The sequence below is a fragment of the Hypanus sabinus genome, chromosome 5 (assembly GCF_030144855.1).
Source record: "Hypanus sabinus isolate sHypSab1 chromosome 5, sHypSab1.hap1, whole genome shotgun sequence".
Classification (NCBI taxonomy): Eukaryota; Metazoa; Chordata; class Chondrichthyes; order Myliobatiformes; family Dasyatidae; genus Hypanus; species Hypanus sabinus.
The window spans coordinates 133,512,685-133,538,166 of NC_082710.1; the positions used below are offsets into that span (position 1 = coordinate 133,512,685).

Genomic DNA, 25,482 nt, shown 5'->3' on the forward strand with positions numbered 1-25,482 from the left:
TACCATCTGCTTGTCGCTCACTGAGGTGAACTGAGAACTAAAATTGATTCTTTTAACTCCACTTTATTTCCCAATTTGCATTGTCATGTCTCCACTTAATTAGACCATGTTTTCCACTGGCAGTGTTTATGCTTGCTGTTATTCAACAGAGTGTAGTATATCCCCCAAGCCAAAAGGTTGTGGCTTGAAGTCCTTACATAGCAACATGAAGACAGAACTGGGGCTGCGTTATCAGGTTTGATTTATCTTAGAAGTGGTATTAAGCTGAGGTTCTTTCTACCTCTCTTGGATGAACATAAAGAATGCCCTGGTTGCAATTTGCAGTACTATCCTTGGTATCTGGGCCAATATTTATCTTCCACTAAAACAGGAAATAATGTTACTTATTGTTTTTGGGAGGCAGTTGGATGCAACATGTTCTTAAAGATAAAGAAAATAAAGATTCCCTTTCTTAGTCACATATGGATCGAATCATTGAAACATACAGTGAAATACATCATTTGCTTCAATTACTAATAGTCCAAGGATGTACTGGGATAGTTGAAAATCCACATGTGTCACAGGGAGAATGTACACACTCCTTACAGACAGCACCAGGAACTGGACCGTGATCACTGACTGCTGATGCTGTAAAGCATTATGCTACCATTTCCTATATTCAACCATGCTTCCTTTTCGTAAGTACATTCAATGTAAGTTGCTTTGTAAAGCTCCAGAAAATGTAATGGATGCGCCATCTATTTTATAAATTGATATATTTTGAAATACTGGATATTCCATTTACAGGTGCTTTTATTTCTGATAATTGGATAAAAAAAAACCATGGAATTAATACATCAGCCAATTGCTTGCCTGGCCATTGTTGCTAAACTCAGCCTGCCTACAGCTGGATGAACTGGCGACCAGAGACAACCATTTGCATTCCCAGTATCATTCTGTTCTTATTGGAGGACACAAGCTTTCTTGAGCGAACCCTCAGCTGACCTGATTTCATTAGCTGTATCTGAAGGAGTCAATTGCCCTGGGAATCTACAGTATACACAGGAATGACAATTCTCTTCTTTGTTGAGTAGGAGGGAAATATACAATTAAGTTTAAGTCAGAAATCAAATTAAAGCTCTGGCAAAACCTCTCACAGTATTGGAGGTGTCAAGCTAGCTCTTTCAGGTTCCATGGTTCAATGTTTGCAAGTACTCAATCTCAGGGTGCCATTATCTGATGTATAGGCTTCCCCTGGGAGCATGGGAGTATAATCTGACAGATGCAAGACTAAAGTACTCTCTGTGTGAATGTGTGACTGCATGTGTGACCGTGTGTGTGTGAGGCTGTGCACGAGAGAGGGGAGTGTGTCTGTGTGGAAGCATTTGTGAGAGACTCTAAGTGTGTGACTGTGTGTGAGAGTGTGCGTATTTATTCGTGTTGTGTGTAAGATTGTGAGATAATGTGTCTGTGTAACTTTGAGCATGTGTGTGCGTGCAAATGTTTGTCAGAGAATGTAAGTGTGCAACGGTGTATGAGAGTGCGTGCGTATAGGCATGTTGTGTGTAAGACTGTGAGATGTGTGTGTGACTGAGAATATGTGACCATGTGAGAGAGTCCGTGTGATACTGTATGAGTGTGTATGTGTGAAAGAGTGCTTGTGTATGGGTGAGTGTGTATATGTAAGTGCATATATGATTGTGTGGAAGTGTGTGTGAGTATCACTGTGTTCAAATGTGTGGGATGTGTGTAAGCGCATAACTGTGCATGAATATGATTCTGCGTGCACAAATTGAGTCTGTGCATGTATGTGTGTGTATGGATGTGTGGGTGTGTTTATGTGTGAGTATGGGTGTGACTGTGTTGAACTGTGTGAATGGTGGTAGGGTCAGATTGTGTTCTATTTTGTAACTCCAAAACATAAAACTAAATGAGAGAAAAACACAGAGCCGGGGATAACTCATGTACAATTAGTTTTTTACTTTAGTGAGGCACTCACTTCTGATGTGGTGGTGTAATGATGTTTATCATTCATGCACATCTTACATATAACCCATAATGAATTATGTAAAGCAAGAATGCATAATCAAACAGCCTGGCTGGTGAGTTGTGGTGTGTGTTGCATGGTGATAGGCAGGGACTAAATTGTTAGGCTTCTGATTCAATGTCTGTGTAGTGTGTTTCTGCTGACATTGTTCGCAGTGCGTTCTCTAGAATGGACAAACTTTTCTGACAAGCCATTTGCAGCTGGGTTGTCTGGTGCAGATTAAATATGCCTTATTCCATTAATTTCTAGGAATGACTGAAACTGTTCCATAACAAACTGTGGTCCAATGTCACTGAGTGTTCTGGAACACCAGCCTTGAAAAGAGGCTTCTCAGCACATCAGCAGTGTGCAAGGTTGTAGTGGAGGCTAACAGGAACTCTTCTGGTCACTTTATATTTACATCCACCACTACCAAAAAATGTTTGCTCAGGAATGGTCCAGCAAAATCCATATGAGTTCTCTGTCAGGGTAATGTAGGCCATTCGCAGGAAGGGAGAAGTGCTGTTCTTGGCATCTTCTAGAAGTGTTGGCACCCAAAACATTACATGGTGAGCTGCTCGATCTGCTCCCAGGCCACCAGACAAAGCTTTGACCCAATGCTTTTATTTTGACCAAGCCTAGATGACTGGCATGTAGCTCCTCTAACACTTTAGCTCTCAGTTAAACTCTCAATCCCCTCATAAGGCAACTCCAGTCAAGGGTACGTTCATCGTGATGCTGGAATAAATGGGGGGAGTTGGCATTTCTGCTGCATATTGCAGACATTTTGAGTGGCAATGTATACCTGAGATGGTGTGGGGTATTTTCTGGCTTTCCTTTTGGATCATCTCTGCCATATTAGTGAGACTTTCAATTTGCATTAGGCAGAATATGACAAGAGGAGTGTCCTCCTTGTAAATTTTTCAGGTATTTCCTTTTCCAAAGGTAATTAGGACACTCCATCAGCAATTCCATGATTAGCTAACCTCTTAAATTCAATATGTAATTGTGTCCTCCAAGAAACAGAGCCCATCTCTGCATTCATGCTGCTGCTGTTAGTGGAACTCCCTTCTGTGGACTGAAAATGGACAATCATGGTTAATAATCAATAACAAAGGTAAGCTCTTTCCCAGAGAGGTACTGGTTGAAAGGTTTTACACTTTAAACCAGGCTCAAGGCCTCTCTCTCAATCTGTGTGTATTTTTTTTTCTGTAGCTGTAAGAAAACGTGATGCAAAGGCTATGGGGTGTTCACTTCCATCACTCATGACTGCACGTAAGGGTAAGTGTCACAGGCAAGCTTCAATTGATGATGTGAATCATAATGTGTGAGGACAGTATCTGCCACCACCATTTCTTTAACATTTGGAAAGCCACATCACACTGCTTTGTCTATTGGTATTTCTTCCCAATCAATAGTAAAGAGTTCAAGAGGTGGAGCACAGTCTCTTGTTTAGGGAGGAAACTGTTATAGCAATGAACATATTTTAAAATGGACCATAACTGTGACCTGTGCTTTGGCCTTCTGGCATTCACTACGGTTTGAATTTTCTCAGCACATTTGTGTTATGCTTGTATGTCAATGATGTGACCACAGTAAGAGATGCTTGGCTTAAAGAATTCACACCTGATGGGACATGCTCGGAGCCCATAATCTTCTAATCTCTTTTAGCACTGAGCTGACATTTTGGAGGTGTTCCTTGTCATCCTTACTGATACCAATTATGTCATCCAGGTAACACTGAGTACCTGGGCAACCTTGGTGCACCTGGTCCATAAATTTCTATCAGAGTGTAGGTTCAGATGTTTCTCCAAAAGTAAGCCTATTATAGTGATAAAGCCATTTGTGAGTGTGCATAATGAGAAACACTTTGGACTCCTCTTCCATCTCCATTTGCAGATAGGCCTCAGCTAATTCTACTTTGCTAAACTGTTTTCCTCCAGAAAGGTTTGCAAAGATATCCTCTATCCTGGGCAGAAGATGCTGGTCTATTTCCAGTACTGCATTGATGGGGAGCTTACAATCACCACAGATCCTGATAGACTCACCCTGCTTGACAGCTGGGACCACCCATGAACTCCACTCAACCTTGCAAACTATTCCTTCAGCCTCCATCCTATCTAGCTCATGGACTACTTTATCACAGATGGTATAAGGACTCAGACGGGCTTAGTAAAGCTTGGGTTTGGCAATTTCATTTTACCCTTGATATGCCTGAGTTTTACAATGCAATCCTTGAATACTGCTGTGCCATCATAGAACATAGAACATAGACATCTACAGCACATTACAGGCTTTTCGGCCCACAATGTTGTGCCGACCATGTAACCTACTCTAGAAACTGCCTAGATTTTCCCTACTGCATAGCCCTCTATTTTTCTAAGCTCCATCTATCTATCTATCTATCTATCTATCTATCTATCTATCTATCTATCTATCTATCTATCTATCTATCTATCTATCTATCTATCTATCTATCTATCTAAGAGTCTCTTAAAAGACCCAATTGTATCTGCCTCCATCACTGTCTCTGGCAATGCATTCTACGTAACCACCACTCTCTGTGTGAAAAACTTACCCCTGACATCCCCTCTGTACTTATCTCAAAGCACCTTAAAACTATACCCTCTCATGCTAGCCATTTCAGCCCTGGGAAAAAGCCTCTGGCTATCCACACGATCAATGCCTCTCGTCATCTTATACACCTCTATCAGGTCACCTCCCATCCTCTGTCGCTCCAAGGAGGAAAGGCCAAGTTCACTCAATCTATTCTCATAAGGCATGCTCCCCAATCCAGGCCAACATCCTTGTAAATCTCCTCAGCACCCTTTCTATAGTTTCCACATCTTTTCTATAGTGAGGTGACCACAGCTGAGCACAGTACTCCAAGTGAGGTCTGACCAGGGTCCTATATAGCTGTAACATAATGTCTCAGCTCTTAAACTCAATCCCATGATTGATGAAGACCAATGCACTGTATGCCTTCTTAGCCACAGAGTCAACCTGCGCAGCAGCTTTGAGTGTCCTATGGACTCGGACCCCAGATCCCTCCAATCCTCCACACTGCCAAGAGTCTTACCATTAATACTATATTCTGCCATCATATTTGACCTACCAAAATGAACCATTTCACACTTATCTGGGTTGAACTTCATCTGCCACTTCTCAGCCCAGTTTTGCATCCTATCAATGTCCCACTGTAACCTCTGACAGCCCTCCACACTATCCACAACACCTCCACCGTTTGTGTCATCAGCAAACTTACTAACCCATCCCTCCATTTCCTCATCCACGTCATTTATAAAAATTACAAAGAGAAGGGATCCTAGAACAGATCCCTGAGGCACACCACTCGTCACCGACCTCCATGCAGAATATGACCCGTTTACAACCACTCTTTGCCTTCTGTGGACAAGTCAGTTCTGGATCCACAAAGCAATGTCCCCTTGGATCCCATGCCTCCTTACTTCCTCAATAAGCCTTGCAGGGTGTACCTTATCAAATGCCTTGCTAAAATCCATATACACTATATCTACTGCTCTACTTTCATCAAGATGTTTAGTCACATCCTCAAAAAATTCAATCAGGCTCATAAGGCATGATGTGCCCTTGACAAAGCCATGCTAACTATCCCTAATCAGATAATGCCTCCCCAAATGCTCATAAATCCTGCCTCTCAGAATCTTCTCCAATAACTTGCCCACCACTGAACTAAGACTCACTGGTCTATAATTTCCTTTGTTATTTCTACTTCCTTTCTTAAACAAGACAACAACATTTGCAATCCTCCAATCCTCCAATACTTCTCCCATCCCTATTGATGATGCAGAGATCAACACCAGAGGCTCAGCATTCTCCTCCCTCACCTCCCACAGTAGCCCAGGCTACATCACATCTGGCTGCAGCGACTTATCTAACTTAATGCTTTTCAGAAGCTCCAGCACGTTCTCTTTCTTAATGTCTATATGCTCAAGTGTTTCAGTCTGCTGTAAGTCATCCCTACAATTACCAAGGTCCTTTTTCTTGGTGAATACTGAAGGCAAAGTATTCATTAAGGAGTCTTCATTCCTTACCCCAGTGGGACATAGCTATGCAGAATGCCATGCGAATGTTCCCTGAACATTTGCCACATTTCTACTGTCCATTTCCCGGAGAACATCTGCTCGCAATTTATGCTCCCAAGTTCCTGCCTAATAGCATCATATTTCCCCTTACCCCAATTAAATGTTTTCCCAAATTGTCTGCTCCTATCCCTCTCTAGCACTATGGTAAAGGAGACGGGGTTGTGATCACTACTTCCAAAACGCTCTCCCATTGAGAGATCTGACACCTGACCAGGTTCATTTCCCAATACCAGATCAAGTACAGCCTCTCCTCTAGTTGGCTTATCTACATATTGCATCAGGAAACCTTCCTGAACACAGCTAACGATCTCCACCCCATCGAAACCCCTTGCTCTAATGACATGCCAGTCAATATTAGTAAAGTTCAAATCACCCATCCCAACAACCTATTATTATTGCACTGTTCCAGAATCTGCCTCCCTATTGGCTCCTCAATTTCTCCATTACTATAAGGGGGGGGGCCTAAAAAAACATTCAGTAGTCTAATTTCCCCTTTCCTGTTTCTGACTTACACCGACACTGACTCAGTAAACCATCCCTCCATGACTTCCTCCATTTCTGTAGCCATGACACTGTCCCTGATTAGCAATGCCATGTCGTCACCTCTTTTGCCTCCCTCCCTGTCCTTTTTGAAACATCTAAAGCCTGGCACACTCAGCAGCCATTCCTGACCCTGAGACATCCAAGTCTCTGTAATGGCCACAACGTCACACTTCCACGTATTGATCCATGATCAAAGTTCATCCTCCTTGTTTATGATAGCCCTTGCATTAAAATAGACACACCTCAAACCGTCTGGCTGAGTGCATCTTTGCTCTATCATCTGCCTATCCTTCCTCACAAACTCCCTACAAGCTGTCTCTACTTGTGCACTAACTGCTACAATCTCTGCCTCTTCATTTTGGTTCCCATCCCCCTGAAAATCCAGCTTAAACCCTCCCCAATAGCATAGGCAAACCTCCCGACAAGCATATAGGTCCCCCTTGGATTCAAGTGCAACTTGTCTTTTTTATACAGGTCACACCTGCTCCCAAAGAGGTCCCAGTGATCCAGGAATCTGAATCCCTGTCCCCCCCGCTCCGATCCTTCAGCCACGCATTTATATGCCACCTCATTTACTCACTGCCGCATAGCACAGGCAGCAATCCTGAGATTACTGCCCTTGAGGTCCTATTTCTCAGCTTCCCTCCTAACTCCCTGTATTCTGCTTTCAGTACCTCTCCCTTATTTCTACCTATGTCATTGGTACCAATATGTACCATGACCTCTAGCTGCTCACCCTCGCATTTAACATATCGTGGATGTGTTTAGAAACATCACGGACTCTGGCACCTAAAAGGCAAACAACCATCCGTATTACTTTTTCGCATCCACAGAATTGCCTACCTGACCCCCTAACTATAGAATCCCCTCTTACTTCTGTCACTCTCTTCCATTATCTACCCTTCTGAACCACAGGGACACACCCAGCCCCAGAGGTATGGCCACTGTTGCTTCCCCCCAGGTAGGTCATCACCAACAACAGTAATCAAAGTGGAGTACTTATGTTTCGGGGGACAGCCACAAAGGTGCTTTCCACTACCTAACACTCTCCCTTTCCTCTCTTGACAATCACCCACTTATCTGTCTCCTGTGGCCCCGGTGTGACTACCTGCCTGTAGCTCTTATTTATCACCTCTTCACTTTCCGTAACAAGACGAAAGTATCTTTCCGAATTTGCTTTCAGTTGACTGTATTGCGGCAACGTGGCATGCAAATAGAGGATGGATCTCCAATCAAGTTGGTGTCTCAGCCAATCACAGACACACAATGCGGGCCCACATACAAACCCAATGTGACAATGTTGGTTGTTGTCTTTCACTGTTACAAATGCCATTCCCAAAGGAATTACTTTTTTGCTAGTAAACTGTAAGTTCTTAGTGGATAGCTGTTCAGTATCTTTGAAGTGCTGCTCAAACTCATTTTGTGGAATGACTGAAACAACCAAGCCCGTGTCCAATTCTGTTTTAATTAATTTGCCAGTCTTTTCTGGTGTGAGCCAATTTGTTTGTCTCCTATTAGTTTTCATATTGTAAATATCAGGGCAACCCAGTCCTGTGTCACTCTCATCATTATCAGATTTTTCCTCAACAGCATGCAGATTAGTGCTCTTTTTGAAACTGCATCTCACCATTTTATTTTTTTCTCCATTTATTTTTCTCTACCTGACATGCTCGTTGTATGTGTCCCACTTTGTTGCACTTTCTGCAAGTTTCACCTTTAAACCTGCATTGGTCTTGTGTATGTGTGCCCCTGCTGTATAGGTAACACGATTTGTTTGACCAGGCTGGTTTCTGTTTAGACATTGCCATGTTGTACATGCTAACTTTCATTGCTAACTGCAACCCAATTGTGTCTCTGTCTACCTTTTCCATCGATGCTGCAGTTTCAATTGTTCTTTTAAATATGAGTTGTACTTCAGTTTGGAGCTACTTTTGAATGTTTTCTTGCAAGGTTCTACAAACTCAGCCACGTAAGCTGAAATGGACTTCCCTTTTGATTCCACTTATGAATCCTAAAGCATTCTGAAATCAACAATGGTTTCAGTTCTAAATGTTCCTTCTGTATTAATTTTACAATATCAGTAAAGATCATTTTGGTTGGTTTGGTTCGAGTAGTCAATCTTCTAAGTTAACTATATGCCTTTCCACCTATAGCACTCAGTAAAATTAGCACATGCTGTTTCATTTGCTCCAAAATACTGGTCATACATTGATTATACATCAACCAGTTATCTGTTGTGTAGTTAAATGCATCTATCTTTCTGATGTAGCCAACAATTTCTGCTATTGTTTATTCATTATCATTATCACCTTGTAGTGATGAATCCATGAATTTCATCCATTTTCTGCCTTTTTTAACTCAAAAGTCTCACTGCAATTCTGAAGAAAAAGAACATGCTTTGCTTTTTTAAATTTGAACCTCTCTCTCTCCCCCTATGAAGGAAAAAAATGTGCTGCACTTAAACTGGTAAGTAGTCATCTCAGGTTCATTTTGAAACGACCACTGATATGCTTTGGAACTCCAAATCAAAAAACTAATTGAAAGATCAACACGGGGCCAGGGATAGTTTTTTACTTTAGTGAGACTCTCACTATGTGGTGGTGTAATGATTAATGCCATTCACATACTTTTACATATAACTCATAATGAATTATGTAAGCAAACAAAGAACACAATCAAACAATATACTTACAATATTACTCAAATATTACTGAATATTAAATACATGACAGATTGTTTATTAAAATTCCTGCATTTTGCATTTCACATATTTAGGTAATTGTGAGCAGTGTTAAAAGACAGATAATGGCGAGTGATTACTCTGGTGAATTAATGAGACTCCACAATGCCTCTATACCTCTGAGGATGACTTGAATTACAAGCATCATTCTCCTAGATTGATTCCAGTGTCAGTAATAATTAGACACCAATGGCAGGTAATTATTATGCATCTCAGTCTCTTGACATAGTCCTAACAAATTTGAAGATGGGGTTCAAGAGTCAGAGATTTTACAGTAAGCTTTACATAGAGAAATTCATGAAATTTGTCATTTTGCAGGTACTTTTATTGATTTGTTCAAACAGTAAGTGGGATGGGATTGGTCACCCTAACGTAAACTTTTACTTATCAATTTTATCGAAAGGCAGGACTGCCTGATATCTTGTAAACATAGATGTTTGCATGTGTGTACAGGTACAGTTGATTAGTAGTAAAATTCTCTCAATGGAGAATAAGCTGTTCAGCATAGCTGTAGAGTACAAAGTACTCACTGTGAAATATATGTTAAAGCATTCAGCATGAAGGACTAAGATACAATGAGATCCATAAATGTTGGAGACTTTTTAATGCTTCGATTACCAATTATTTGAGCATAAAATCAGCCCATCATTCCCAGATGAAAGACCTGTCTGTTAAAGTATTTCAGCCACTCTTATCCCAGTAATATAGTTTGTCAATAGCATGCAAGGAGAAATGTCAACACATAACATTGGACTGTGTCTAATGAGAACGAAGATCACAAAGAGGTCATGAGGCAAACTAAGGGAGATCAGTGCAAGTTAACTCCTCCACCAAAAACAACAGGAACATCCTTTTCATTTCTGGATCCTAAGCCACAACCATCAATCATAGATTGGCCTGGTATCTTGCAGGTACCAAGCAGAGAGTAAATTAATTAGAAAGCAATGGCCTTGCTTGAGATTGCAATCTACAAATTAGAATGATTAACAATGTTCATTCATTTTTTTTTGTTAGCAAGATCTCATTGGCTGCACCCAAGTTTATACTCCAGAGGGAAAGCAACCTCTCTTTGACCTGAAACATCTCCCTGTGGATGTACTGCTGTGCTGTAAATGATCTCCTGACAGCTGGCAGTGTTTGATGTATTGTCCGCCTGAGATAATCAAAGAGAAGCCTTGTGCATTGAAGGTGTTTCTCCTTGGAGGTACCTCATATTAAACTCTTACATCCATTTTTTAGTAGTTTTCATTTCTATTACATTTATTAGCTGGAATGTCGCAGTCTTGCATTATCCAATTTTCTGTGAATTTCTATTTACCTTCTATTAAATAAATAGTCAACAAATTTTTGCTGCAACAAACAATTTCAGTGAAGCACTGGAGAACTAAATTGTAAAATCTTGATAAGTTAGTGAACAACTCTGTAGCACGAGAAACCAAGTACCACTTTAATCTCTGAAGTGTATTCTGCAATTGAAATAATGTAGAGGAGATTGATCAAGGTTCACCAGGAAACTCCACCTAAAATATTAACTGGCTGACCTGCTGATCTCCTCCAGTGCATTGTGTCTTGCTCCATATTCACCAGGATGTTGCCTGGATTGGAACATTGCCAATAGAAGGAAAGACTGGACAGGATGGGTGTGTTTTCCCTGGAGAAGAGGCTAAGAGGTGACCTGTAAAGTTACATAAAATTATGAGGAGGATACATTGGGTAAATGGTAAAAATCTTTTTTCTGTGCTGGAGGTGTAGTTCAAATTTGGAATGTGTTGCCCAAATAGTGGTGGAAGTAAGTACTTCCATGACATTTAAGAAGTATTTGTGTCACCAAAGCACAGAAGGCTACAGACAAAACATAGGTAAATGTGATTAATGTAGATGGTACAAATGGATAGATAGGGCATAATGGGCTGAATCGCCTATTTCTGTACTGTTTTCTTAGCTCTGCAAAATATATGACTCGGTGAGTCTAGCTTGTGATTCAAATTGAAGAAGATAGCAAAGAGTACAAGCACATACCATCAGGCTCAAGGACAGCCACTGTCCCACTCTTGAATGCAGTTATTGAACCATAAAATGGACTCTTCACCTCACAACCTACTTTTTTATGATCTTGCTCTTTATCATTATCTTATTTCACCTTTTTTGGCTTTTACGCTTTATTCTGCATTGTTGTTGTTTTGCATTATACTAGCTTGATGCACTGCGTAATGATTTGATCTATATAAACAGTATGCAAGACAAGCTTTTCACTGTATCCTGGTACATCTGACAATAATAAACTAATACCATCGTAGAGTCAAAGATCTCTGGTACTGTAGTCCACTTAGGACTGTGCAGTGTGGCTTCACCTAACCTCCTGATGTTACAGAACTCACTTCATCTCTCTCCATGTTGCTTGTCCAGCTGCTTCACTGATTTTGAAATCTTTCTGGCACTCACCTGACGAAATCCGTTGGCTCTTAAAGAGTTTTCTCTCAAAGATAGCCAGAAGTTAAGAAAGTCATTGACACCCATGTGTCTCTTGAACATCCAGACATTAAGTAGGATCCAGTGCGTTCAATTAATGCAAACAATGGCCCATTCTAAAGAGACAAACTGCCAAAGGACTACTATCTCAGCTTAGGGGTGTTACTGATGCTGCTATGTCCAGGAAAGAAATGATTAAATCTGCCTATGCACCATAACTTTTCTTCCTCTCATGAAGTAGATGAAAATAGCTGGAAGGGGGAGGGGGGAAATAAAATATATCCAAACAGTAGGACGTGCTGTTGAAACTTGTTCTAAGCTCTGAAGCAGAGAAGGGTACTTGAGTACTTTCTGCCTTTAGAATCATTATATCAGGATGGCATCTCCAAAAATTAGTTGATAGCAAGTGAGCAGAATGGTGAGAAGTTGATAGAACTCTCCCACTGTAATCCAACACAGGCTTTAATGTCACAGAAATTAATTTTTCTTTGAATTTATTTGAAGCCAAAATGAATTATTATTAAAAATTGCCCTAATTAACAAATCAAACTGAGTGAATCTATAACCTGATAAAAGATCAAATTACAGTTACTTCTAATTTGGACGATGTTAAAATTTCAATTGAATTACATTAGATGTTTAAGAGCATTGATAAACTAAATATAATAAAGTAATATCATTCTAACTGGTTATCCTTTCAGTAAATTTAAAGAGACTGCAAATTGATCTATGATCTTCCTTTTAGGCAGTTTTGTACATTTTCCAGTCATTTTACTGACGATATTTCTTTCTCAATAGCTAAAAACAAAAAATGCTGAAACAGAGAGTCAGGCAGCACCTGCGGAGAGAGGAACTGTTAACGTTTCAGGTTTGAGACCATTTTTCAGATTGCAAAAGAGAATGTTTGTGTTTGTGATGTGGTGAGGGAGGAACAATATCTGCAAGGGTGAGATTAATGTGCATACTTTTTTCCTCAGTGTCGGGAATCAAGAACTAGGGGGCAAATATTTAAGGTCATAGGGGAGAGAGTTAATTGCAAGCTGAGAGCAACTTTTTCAATAGAGTGGTTAGTACATAGAATGAACTACCATTGAATGTGGTTGTGTCAGGTATATTAACAGATTAACAGCAGTTAAATGTACTTAGACAGGTACATGGATAAGAAATCGAGAGAGAGAGAGAGAGAGAGAGAGAGAGAGATCATAGAAGAATAACTGGAGGAAATGGCTACCTTTGATCCAGACATAATGAAAAAGCAAGTCACCTAATGTGGGAGATTTTAAAATTGAGTCCTGAAGGCTGTAAGGTGTCCAGGCAGAAACTCCCTGAGTATGCATTGTAACGGTGCAAGTGACCTTCAGTTTCATTTTGAGTTCTAGTTTGTTCCTATAAACTTCATGGCTACATTTCCTTTCATTCAATATTCACATTGCCCAGGGTACATCCTTGATATGCTCATCTTTTTAGCATTTCACGTCTATAATACACTCACATAAGTCTTTCTACCTGCTGATCCAAATTGGAATTATAATCATTGTCACAGGGACCAAGATACAGTGAAAAGATTATCTTGCATACTATTTATACAGATCAAATAATTACACAGTGCATTGAGGTAGAACAAGATAAAACAATACAGAGTTTTGGTTGACCTGTGACATAACAAAGATTAAACATGTCAGAATTTAACTACTATGCTTTAACTAAAATTTTAAGCAGTGCACTCACGGTGAATAGTCCATTGGTTCATTAAATATATAAATATGGCATTTTTATGTACAATATTTAAATTTCTTATGCAGGTGTAGAACATAATGACGCTATGCATAACATAAATAAAGGTGCCTTGCTATTGGACCTGAAAAAGGTTTACACCCTTGTTTAAAAAATCATGGTGTCTTGGTAATATTACTGTGGTTAGAACTAGCTAGTCTCTGCATAGTCTACTGTAGTATATATTACTGTAACTATGAGTTAGAAGAAGAGGATAGCAAAAGCTGAGATGTTTTATCCTGTAGAGGTAGCTGAGAAGGGTGTGAGCAAGGTGTATAAACTGCTTTGAGTAAGTATCGCTTGAATAAAGCTTTAAGCAGTGGGAGTGGAACAAATTGTCAGGTGCAATGTACCCAATACACCAAACTCCACAACTTCCTCTCCCTCATAGAACATCAAATGGGAGGGAACATCACCACCCAACTCACACTCCTTCTGATTTGGAAACATTTCAATGTCATCACGTCAAAATCTTACAAGTATCTACCTTAGAAGAGAGTTCACCGCTGTGAAGAGTGATGGGGGTAGACAATAAAAAACAGGTTGTCCACTCTAGAATTTACCAATCTTCCATTGTAGCTAGGGTTGGGAAAACTTCTACGGAAATTTTAAGTGCAAAAACAAATAGCTTTTAAGAAGAAGGCTGTGGATGCAGTCCTTGATGTAGAGGACATGTAGTATCATGTGAACAATATTTTTCAAACTCACCCAAGATTGGTGCAACTTTTCTTTTCAAGATCCCCAATGATAAACTGCAATAATTATTGCAATTCTGCATACATTTTGCATTTATAACAGCACTAAAGACTCCTGCAAATTTATACAGTGTACAGTGGAGAGCACTCTGGGTGGTTGCATCTGGTGTGGAGACTCCAGAGTGCAGAACCAAAGGAGGCTGCAAAGGGCAGTAGTGTCAGCCAGCTCCATCATGAGTTCAACCGTCCCCACTATCGAGAACATCTTCAAGAGAAGGGATATCCATCTTTAAGGACCCCCACCATCTGGGCTAAGTCCTCTTCTCATTACTACCATTGGAGAGGAGGTACAGGAGCTTGAAGACCCACACTCAACATTTTAAGAACAGCTTCTTTCCCTCTGGCACCAGATTTCTGAACGGTCCATGAGCTGATGGGCACTACCTCATTATTTATCTTTCACACTGTTTATTTATTTTTAAATTTATTTATCTATCTATGTTTCTGTCTACTGCACCATAGTAATTTTTATGTCTTGCATTATACTGTTGCTGCAAAAGAACAGTTTAAGACATATCTCCATGGTAACTAAACTGATTTTAATTCTAATTCTCAATTTGACAGAAGAATTCCATAAATCAGACAGAATTAAGGGATGGAATATTAATAGTTGATATTTCAGGTCAAGACCCTTCATTCCGACTATTTCAGTTGAAAGGTCTCATCCGAAACAATGAGTCTTCATTTCCTTCTGTAAATGCAGCCTCTCCCATTGACTTCATACGGTGCTCTATGCATTGCCTCCTTCAGTTTCCAGCATCTGAATTTCCTTGTGTCTCCATTTACTGATGATACATTTGTCAGTTCTTTCACCTTAGAACACTATGGGGAGGATACACTTCCTTCATATTTTCAATTATCAATTACACTTTTTCACTTACTGACCCAATACTCTTGCCAATGTGGTCATCTTTGGGGAAGATGAAGAGATATGTTTCTCAATATTGAGTTGGCTAATTTGTTTGAAGATGTTGTTAATAATCACTGCAATACTCTGCACTGAAAGCAGTTTATCTGATAACATGACATCGCACAGGGCACTGACAGGGTAAGATGTTAATGTCCCGTTATGCAAAGACTCCATTGGGACGATGATTTTTTTTTCTTTTTTTCTGCACTTAATTTTATACTTGTGCTGCTTATAAATGGAAATAGGCAGCAAGGGCTAAAATTTCAGGGTCAAAAATACACATTAATTAAGCAAACAGCATTGACTCTGAAGGTTTGTTGCAACATTCAGATGTAACTATAAGCCAGAGACTTCTACTCAACTGTTTACCTTCTATTGATTAATGTGATGCAAAACATGAAAGGTCTTGGTCTGAAAAATTGACTGTTTATGTTGTCTGACCTGCTGAATTCCTCCAGTATTTTGTGCATGATGCTCAAGATATCCAACATCTGCAGAATTTTCTTTTTGTGACCTATGTATATGACAAACTACTTCTGATCAGTTGCCTTGTTTCTCTGTAAACCAGTGAGGTATCTGACAACTGTGTGTGTCAGTGAGTGTCTCTTGGGATTGAGCGAGCTGTTGAACTGAGGAGTATACTCATGTCCTGATGAAGGTATGAAGTATTCTGAAGAGCAGGTAATGTCATCCATTACCAGATTTTGGCTGGTTATTTTTCTGCAAACTGCAATCTACAGTAAGGACAGCTATAACGCTTCTATCAATTGGACTCTCTGGAAGTTATCTTATTTGAAGAGGGGATAGCATTGCAGTATAACATTTTTATGACAAGGGTCCTAGGGCACAAAGTGTGGTGAACTACATATACCTGTCTGGACACACCCCCTGCTGACTGCTCCTGTGGCCACTCCCACTGACCATAGCTCCTCCCACAGACCCCATATAAAGGCGATTGAGGCCTGAGCCCGGCCCTCAGTCTTCAGGATGTAGTATGGTGGTCAATTACTGCTTGTTCTTTCTTCCAGTCAATAAAAGCCAATATCTTGCCTTCACGTCTCAGAGAGAGTTATTGATGGTGCATCACAAAGGTAACAGAAAGTCCAGTGCAGGTGTGGCTGTGAGTGCTGCATTTTCCAAGTTCTTCTGCGCTAATCATAATTGGGTCAATATGTTGGGCCTAACATAGATGCTCTGAAATGCTGGGGCCTAGAAACTGCTCATCCTTTCAAGAGATACATTTAATGATAAATGACCTTGATTTTGCAATTCAATCTTCCCGACACTCTGAAAATATTTGATGTTGCAATGTTCACCGAGCTTGGCAATTAGCTTGCAGACATTTCATCACCAGTTGAAATGATATCCTCAGTGTGTAGTTGTTGGTATTTCTCTCTGGGAGTGCTCTTGTACATATAGTACCCCTTTCCCCACACCATTTGCTTGCCTCAGTCCTGATAGGCTATCCCTTCAGTTGGACCTTTGAATTCTATTGGCCCGCATTTCTTTGCCTCTTAGGGGTTCATAGACGACGTCTATTTCAGTATGTTTGTTTACGGAGCTATCAGGAGAGAACCACGCTTCTAAAAATTCTCGTGCCTGCCTTATGTTTGCCAGCATGAGAACCTCTGTAGTGTCTCAGTTAAAGTGACGTCCTTCTCAGTCTTCACATACCAAGATCAGTGACAGTGGATCATATCTCCGTACCGCCAGTTTGTGTCCTCGTAAACAAGTTGGGAGTTTGCATCCTGTCCAGCTGACATAGTTCTTGTTGTAGTCTTGATAGGTGACCCTGTACACTACATTGCTTTTGTTGGTTGTTTTACAGGCTACCTTGGTTCTTGGTTCTTGAGGCAAGCTTCCTTAAAGTCATTGTCGGTTTGTGAATGATTTCAATCCTGCGCGGATTGAACAGTTGAGCTGTCATTACTGAGATATTCTTGATGTAGGGAAGGTCGCACGTTTAAATGCATGTTGAGTAAGGTCTGTGTGACTTTCTCTCCTTAGTAACCATCTCCTGATGAAATTCCATGTTATTAGAGTTTGAACTAAATTGAAAACCATGCCTCATTATACATCAATTTTCCTACAGCAAAGGTACATGCTACTCTCTCTCATGGTATACTTATTGCATAATTCTTTGAATAAAATCTATTCGTGAAAGTAATTCTAGCTGTTTGCTGCAAAGTGACTTCTTAATAAATTTTCCTGACCTAACAGTTCACAATGTCACAAATGGACACTATTTCTTTTCTTTTAAAAAAAATTGTTTATATGTAATACTATTTTTATCTGTTTAGCAACTTCCAACATCATTTTCATACCAATAAAGAGGTTTGAAAGACAGTTGCTGTTTTCTATGTAAGATGCACAACAGTTAATTTAAACTCCTACACACAGCACTGAGTAAGCTCAAGTAAAGTTGGAAGGTTCAATTGAAAGATAAATATGAGACCACAGGAAATGTCCCCTATTTTCTTCACAAAGTTGCCTTGGGATAATTTAATCTACATAAGAAGTTCAATGGATGATCTCAGATTCAGATTCAGATTCAGTTTTATTGTCATTTAGAAACCACAAGTGCAATGCAGTTAAAAAACGAGACAATGTTCCTCCAGAATGATATCACAAAACCACATGACAAAACAGACTACACCAGAAAATCCACATAACGTTTGGCAATCCCCAATCCAGAGTCCGGAGAGGCTGCAGCGTATTAATATCGCGCTACCGTCTTAGCGTGTTTCCCAGAACGGAGCTCCAAATCCACCAGACAAAACAAGACCAAAAACTAAAGCTACAAGACCTGCGCAAAACCACACAGTTACAACATATAGTTACAACAGTGCAAACAATAGCATAATTGATTAAAAAAACAGACCATGGGCACAGTAAAAATAGTCCAAAGATGTTAAAAGACTATCTATTTTATGTTAAAAGATCTGGAAGACAATTCAAGTAGTGCAGCACTCCCTCAGTACTACAGTGAAGGAATCATCCAAATTTAAACTTATCTTTCTTTTGGGTCTCAAACCAAAATGCATTAACTTAGTAACTGATGGTTAAAATTGCTATTGTCACTAATTTCCTTGCACTAGTATTTTCATATGCAATATTCAGACATTTAAAGAAAATATATGACATGATTTTACACTACCTCAAAACCATCCTATTTATGTGGTAGCTTCACAACACAGAGAAGTTTGATTATTGATCACAAACTTCCTGATACATCCAATTTTACAAATCTTCAGAGTGCTAAAATATCACCATTGTAAAATGCCAGATTGAGAGGCAGGGATCAGGTGGAGATCAAATTAGTAAAAGCAAATAAAGTATCCTTCTTATCACCTAAAGGCATATCAAAGGAAAACAATATACAGTAACTGTTTTCAGAACAAGATTTTCCTGAAGAGATACTTCGAAAGAGTTAGGGGCTGCTGATCTACAGATGGTATTGTGTTGGACTTCCCTTCATGAGCTTTTCAATTCAGGAGCCCATGAACCTGAGGAAATCAGGGTTTTGAGGTGGAAGAGCAGAAATATGGGGGTGTTCATTGTGGAGAGCCAATGGTGGTTTTCAGATGTTTTCATACCATTTATTTGGTAAAGGTCCATTCCTGTGTCAACCGAGGAACGGATCCACTACAAACGAACTTTGCAGGAAAGATGGGGAAACATAGCACAGAAGTCATGGATTTAACTTGATTCATCCAACGAGTTACTGAAAGTTTGTTCATGGTAGCTGGAAGTTTTGAGATCTATTCATGTACTGAAAATATGCTAGACATGTTAGTCCAGTGGAGATATCCAAGTTTATTTTATATGCTCATGCGTGTAATTTGAATTTAAGCAAAACCAATTTATTGAGGGTGCTGGAAATATGAAAAACTGTAGGTCAAGCAGCACCTGTGGAAAGAGAAATAGAGTCAAAGTTCCATCCAATGACTTTTCATCAGTAAGTCATTGATGAGGGGTCTTGGAATGGTCTGTCAGTAGGGATATCATTTGACCTGCAGAGTATTTCCAGTATTTGCTGTTTTATTGGATTATTATAGAAATCCTTCACCCATTTCCATTTCTGAAGTGTATTTCAGGCAAACTGAATGTTGTTTTCCAAATATCACAAAGTTAATTTTTTCACTTTATTATGGAGATCATTAATTCGATTTCCTGTAATGAAGAACTTGTCTTCAGATCTCTCTGAGAACTAATGATTACAGCCTTAACCTGAATATTGATCAGAAATTTGATTGTTGGTAATTATGCCAATTATATATTCACTTCTACTTATGAATCATATTTTCTTAGAACTCAACCATAAAAGCTTGATATAATCTAACTATATTTCTCCTAAATTATATTTTGTAAATTACTACTTTTGTGATTAATGTTAATATTGTCTTTTCTTTAATCTATTTCTAATCTGAAATCGAACTTGCCTGACTTTCTGTTTTAAAATCCAAACAATTATTTCATCCTGGTGACTAAAGCATTTGGTTTGAGCACATTTTTAATCTGGTGTCTACCACTCTCATAGGTTTGAATGAAGTGAATATTTTTTTCCTTTTGCCCTCTCATGAACAAGTGCATTATTAGTCTCCATCATCAGCCTGAAGGCTTGAACTCAATGATTGAGGAACAACATCTTCCCCTCGGCCATCAGATTTTTGAATGGCCAATGAACCCATGAACACTACGAGGGGTGATTGATAAGTTTGTGGCCTAAGGTAGAAGGAGCCAGTTTTAGAAAACCTAGCACATTTGTTTTTCAACATAGTTCCTTCCTACATTTTCACACTTAGTCCAGTGGTCATGGAGCATACAGACCTTGGACCTCCAGAAAGTGTCTACAGATGGGTGATTGATAAGTTTGTGGCCCAAGGTAGAAGGAGATGAGTAATACAGCCCTCGTTACATGCACATGCAGTTCAACTCTTTGAGTGATTATGCAGAAAGTTTGAAGTTAATAACTCATAAGGGCGATTGATAAGTTTGCGGCCTAAGGTAGAAGGAGATGAGGTAGACCCCTCGTGTCTCACTATTCCTCTCTTGTGCTATTTAATTATTTTTTATTGTCACTTACAGCGATTTGTTCTACTACGCTATGCTGCAGCCACATAACTGATGTCAGCGCCAGTTAACGTGACTCTGAATCTGATTCTGATATTATTGTCCAAATGAGAACACATAGCTTCTATTGGCCTCTGCTAAGGGATCATTTCTGTCCATTTGAAAAGGCAATACTTCAGTTAAATGTTTTCTTCAGGAGGCAATAGCTCCAACAGGCAGCCATCCATCTTTGTTACAACAGGTTGTCAGCCTAGATTGTCGGTTAAACTCTCTGGAATGGCCTTTGAACCGAATAGCATTTAACTCAGAGGTGGGATCAAATTTAACACTGGAAAACAAAGCCAATATGGTACAAGCTGATACACAGGAGTGCTTTAGATGGTGGTTCTGTATCTGAGGGCCAATCAAGGACACAGGATACATAGCATCTGGTTACCTCTAGCAGTAACTGTATTCACGGTGGTAACTCTGATCAGTTTCAGATCAATCATATCTGCCTCTCTTCCTACTGTTACATACCACGTGTGTATCTTGTGACTGTCACATGACCATGATGTAATTGAGTCTCTGCTGGGCATGTTGTAATGGTCTTGTGATGGTGGGGTGATGTATTTTCCCGCCAGTGAGCGGTCACGTGATGGCCAGTTTCAACAGGTGTAAAAGGGGAAAGCCCTGTGGTGATGCAGGTCAGTTCTTGGCTTGATTCATCAGTGACTCCGTTATGCTGCGTGTTCGTCTCATAATGCAGTTTTGTTTTAAAGTGGAGTTTTACTTTCTATTGTAAGTTGTGCCGGCAGATTTTAAAACCACTGCCAGTTTTGATTCCTACCTTTGCAGTCCAGTTGGAGAGTGAAGAACTTATTGAATTTCGGAAAACCCGAAGGATTGAGAAAAGCTGGTGTTGTTGGCGGCAAAACAGGTTTGACCTTATTTAATCTTCATTCGGAAGGAATTAGTAACCTGCATCCGAGATAGTCCCTGCTAAAAGAGCAGAAAAGGCTGGAGCAGGGTTTCGCCAAGGAAAGGTCAGTGCCTTTAAGCCATTTTATTTCCTTCATCATAAATCCTTCGGGCAATACACATTTTGGCTGGGATCAGCAGTAACGTCACGCCATTGAGAAATTCGTTACTTCAAGAAATCCTCTCCTAATTGACTGCAAACCATTTGGACTTTTGCATTTACTACTTTTAAGAACTGTGTTCACATTTATTGCTTTAAGAACTGTTGAGTTGCCGTAGAGCAGTTAACTTCCAGTTAAGTTAGTCATTTGTTTACATTTGGTTTATATTGAGCAGTGGTTAATAAATGTTTTATTTGTTTATAAAAACCTGTCTCAATTCTATATTCATTGATGCCGTACCGTAAAACTACAGACAGTGATAATGCCATCAAATACCAAGGATATTGCTGGTGTATTAAGAGAAGTAAACAGATTCCATACAGGATTGGAAACCTTTGCATTAGCAGGTTCTGGTATAATGACAAACAGAGAAAGTGTACTGCAGGCAGACAATAAGGTGCAAGACCATGACAAGGTAGCTTGAAGGTAGCTTCACGGGTCCTTCTTATCATACAAGAGGTCATTCAATAACTTTATGATAGTATAAATGGAAACTGTCCTTGAGCTGTGTGGGACATTCCTTCAGGCTTTTGTGTCTTCTGCCGGATGGGAGGTTGAGAAGAGAGAACATTCAGGGTGGGAGGGAATGTTAGCTGCTTTACTGAGGCAGTGAGAAGTGTAGATAGTGTCTATGGAGAGAGAGTGGTTTCCCTGAACTGTGTCCAAATTCTCTCCAGTTTCTTGCAATCACTTGCAGAGCAGTTTCCATACCAGTCTGTAATGCACCTGGATAGGATGGTGAAGGGTTGACCACTGGTTAGACCATAAGACCGTAAGACATAGGAGCAGAATTAGTCCATTCAGCCCATCAAGTCTGAACCACCATTATATCATGGCTGATCCTGAATCCCACTCAACCTCATACACCTGCCTTCTTGGCATATCCTTTGATGCCTGACTGATCAGGATATATGCATGGACTTGGCCTCCACCGCAGTCTGTGGCAGAGCATTCCGCAGATTTACTACTCTCTGGCTAAAAAAATAATCCTTATCTCTGTTCTAACTGGATACCCCCCACTATAGGAAACATTTTCTCCACATCCACCCTATCTAGTCCTTTCAACATTTGGTAGGTTTCAATGAGATCCCCACGCATTCTTCTAAATACCAGTGAGTACAGGCCCAAAGCTGCCAAAAGCTCCTCACATGTTAACCCCTTTACTCCCTGAATCATCCTCGTGACACTCCTCTGGTCTCTCTCCAATGACAACACATTATTTCTGAGATATGGGGTCCAAAACTTGACAATATTCTTAGTGTGGCCTGATTAGTGTCTTATAAAGGTTCAGCATTATTTTCTATTCAGCTTTTATATTCTATTCCCCTTGAAATAAATGCCAACATTGCATTTGCCTTCTTTACCACAGACACAACATGTAAATTAACCTTCTAGGAGTCTTACACATGAACTCATAAGTGTCTCTGTACCTCTGATGTTTGAAACTTCTCCCAATTTATATAATACTCCACACTATTCTTCCTTTTACAAAAATGCATTATCATGTATTTCCCAACACTGTATTCCATCTGCCATTTTTATGCCCATTCTTCCAATTTGTCCAAGTCCTGCTGCAATCACATTTCTTTCTCAGCACTACCTACCCCTCCATCTATCTTCGTATCATCCACAAACTTTGCCACAAAGCCATCAATTCTATTACCTAAACTATTGACAAACAATGCGAAAAGCAGTGGTCCCAATACTGACTCCTGAGGAACACTAGTCACTGGCAGCCAACCAGGAAAGGCCCCTTTTGTTCCTACACACGGTCTCTTGCCTGTCAGCTATTCTGCTATCCATGCCAGCATCTTTCCTTTAAAGCCATAGGATTTTATTTTGCTAAGCAGCCTCCGGTGTGGCATCTTATCAAAGGCCTTCTGAAAATCCAAGTAAATGACATCCACTTCTTCCCCTTTGTCCACTATGCTTGTTACTTCCTCAGAGAATTTTAACAGATTTGTCAGACAAGATTTCCCTTTACAGAAACCATGCTGACTTATTTTATCATTTGATTCCAAGTATTGTGAAACCTCATCCAGAATAATAGACTTCAACACTTTCTCAGCCCCTGGCCTGTGATTTCTTTTCTTTAGTCTTTGTCCCTTCTTATAGAGTGGAGTGTCATTTTCAATCTTCCAGTCCTCTGAAACCATGCCAGAATCAAGTGATTCTTGAAAAATCATGACCAATGCATTTGTTATCTCTTCAGCAATTTCGATCAGGACTCTGTGATGTAGTCCATCTGACCCAGGTGACTTATCCACCTTAAGACCATTCAATTTGCCTGGTATTTTTTTTCCTTTCTAATAGTAATGGCACTCACTCTTGTTTCCTAACATGCACGGACCTCTGGCACACTGCTAGTGTCTTCCATAGTGAAGACCGATACAAAGCACTCATTAAGTTCATCTGCTATTTCTTTGTCCCCCATTACTGCCTTACCAGCATCATTTCCCAGTAGTCCAATATCAACTCTCACCTCCATTTTACTTTTTATGTAACTGAAATCCTGCTTTATATTATTTGCTAGTCTGCCCTCATATTACATCTTTTCCCCTTCTGATAGCTCTTTTAGTTGGCTTTTGTTGGATTTTAAAAACTTCCCAATCATTCAACTTCCCATTCACTTTTGCTACCTTATAAGCCCTTTATTTGGCTTTTATGTAGTCTTTAACTCCCTTTGTCAGTCACGTTTGCCTACCCTTGCTATTTGAGAACTTCTTCTATGGGACATATCTATCCTGAGCCTTTTGAACTATTCCCAGAAATTTCAGCCATCTCTGCTCTGCTGTCAGCCCCCACCAGAATCCTCCTACAATCCATCTGGGCAAGCTCCTCTCTCGTGCCTCTGTAATTCCCTTTATTCCATTGTGATACTGATACATATGAATTATGCTTCTCCCTCTCAAATTGCAGTATGAATTCAATCATATTATGATCACTGTCTCCGAAGGGTTCCTTTACATTAAGCTCCCTAATAAGATCTGGGTTATTACACAACACCCAATCTAAGATAGCCTTTCCCGAGTAGGCCTGCTCTAAAAGCCATCTTGTAGGCATTCAACAAATTCCCTCTCTTGTGATCCAACACCAACCTGATTTACCTAATCCCCTTGCATATAGAGGTCCCCACTACAATTGTGTCATTACCCTTATTACATGCCTTCTCAAGCTCCCTTAGTAACATTTATCCCATATCTTGGCTACTATTTGGAGGTCTATAAATGATTCCCATAATGGTTGTTTTACCCTTGCAATTTTTTATCTCCATCCACAAATATACATCATTTTCTGACACTATGTCACCTCTTTTTAAAGATGTAATTCATCTCTTACCAATTGAGCCACACCACTGCCTATGCTTTCCTGCCTGTCCTTTCGATACAAAGTACATCCTTTGATGTTAAGCTTCCAACTATGGCCTTTTTTCAGCCACAACGCAGTGATGCCTACAACATCATGCCGACCTATCTCTAATTGCACCATGAGTTCGTCCACCTTATTCTGAATGCTACGTGCATTTAAATATAGCACCTTCAGTTCTGCATTCTTAGCCCTTTTGGGTTTTGCCTCTGTGGTATAATTTAATTCTTTGCTCTGTCTACATTTATAGCTAATCATCAGCTTCTCCTTCCTTACATTCATGTTACATCCTTCATCTACTTGTAAACTTGTTGGTTCATCCTCAGCTCTATCATCCTGGCTCCCATCCCCCTGCTATATTAGTTTAAACCGCTCCCAACAGCTCTAGTAAATACGGTTCTCTCCATATAGGAGTAATTTGTAGCATTATGGCTTTGGAGAATTGGGTGAAGATTGTGAATGATGATTTCTATAGTATGAGCTTTCACATTTCAATGTGCAAGCAGCTTCTTTTCACACGCAAGCACAGAGAAGGCTTCTGGAGGTTCTTGCAGATCACTTAGCTGACTTTGACCTTGTTCTATAAGACAGCTTTAGCAAATC

General features: G+C 39.9%; 1 long non-coding RNA gene across 1 annotated transcript; it reads left to right on the plus strand.

Moving 5' to 3' along the window:
* Nucleotides 1–1,150: 1,150 nt before the first annotated feature.
* On the plus strand, nt 1,151–18,399 carry LOC132394369 (uncharacterized). Its single transcript, XR_009512291.1, has 5 exons — nt 1,151–3,122; nt 3,221–3,286; nt 10,427–10,616; nt 12,680–12,749; nt 15,888–18,399. It is a non-coding gene; the product is annotated as an uncharacterized LOC132394369 (long non-coding RNA).
* The last annotated feature ends 7,083 nt before the right edge of the window (nt 18,400–25,482 follow it).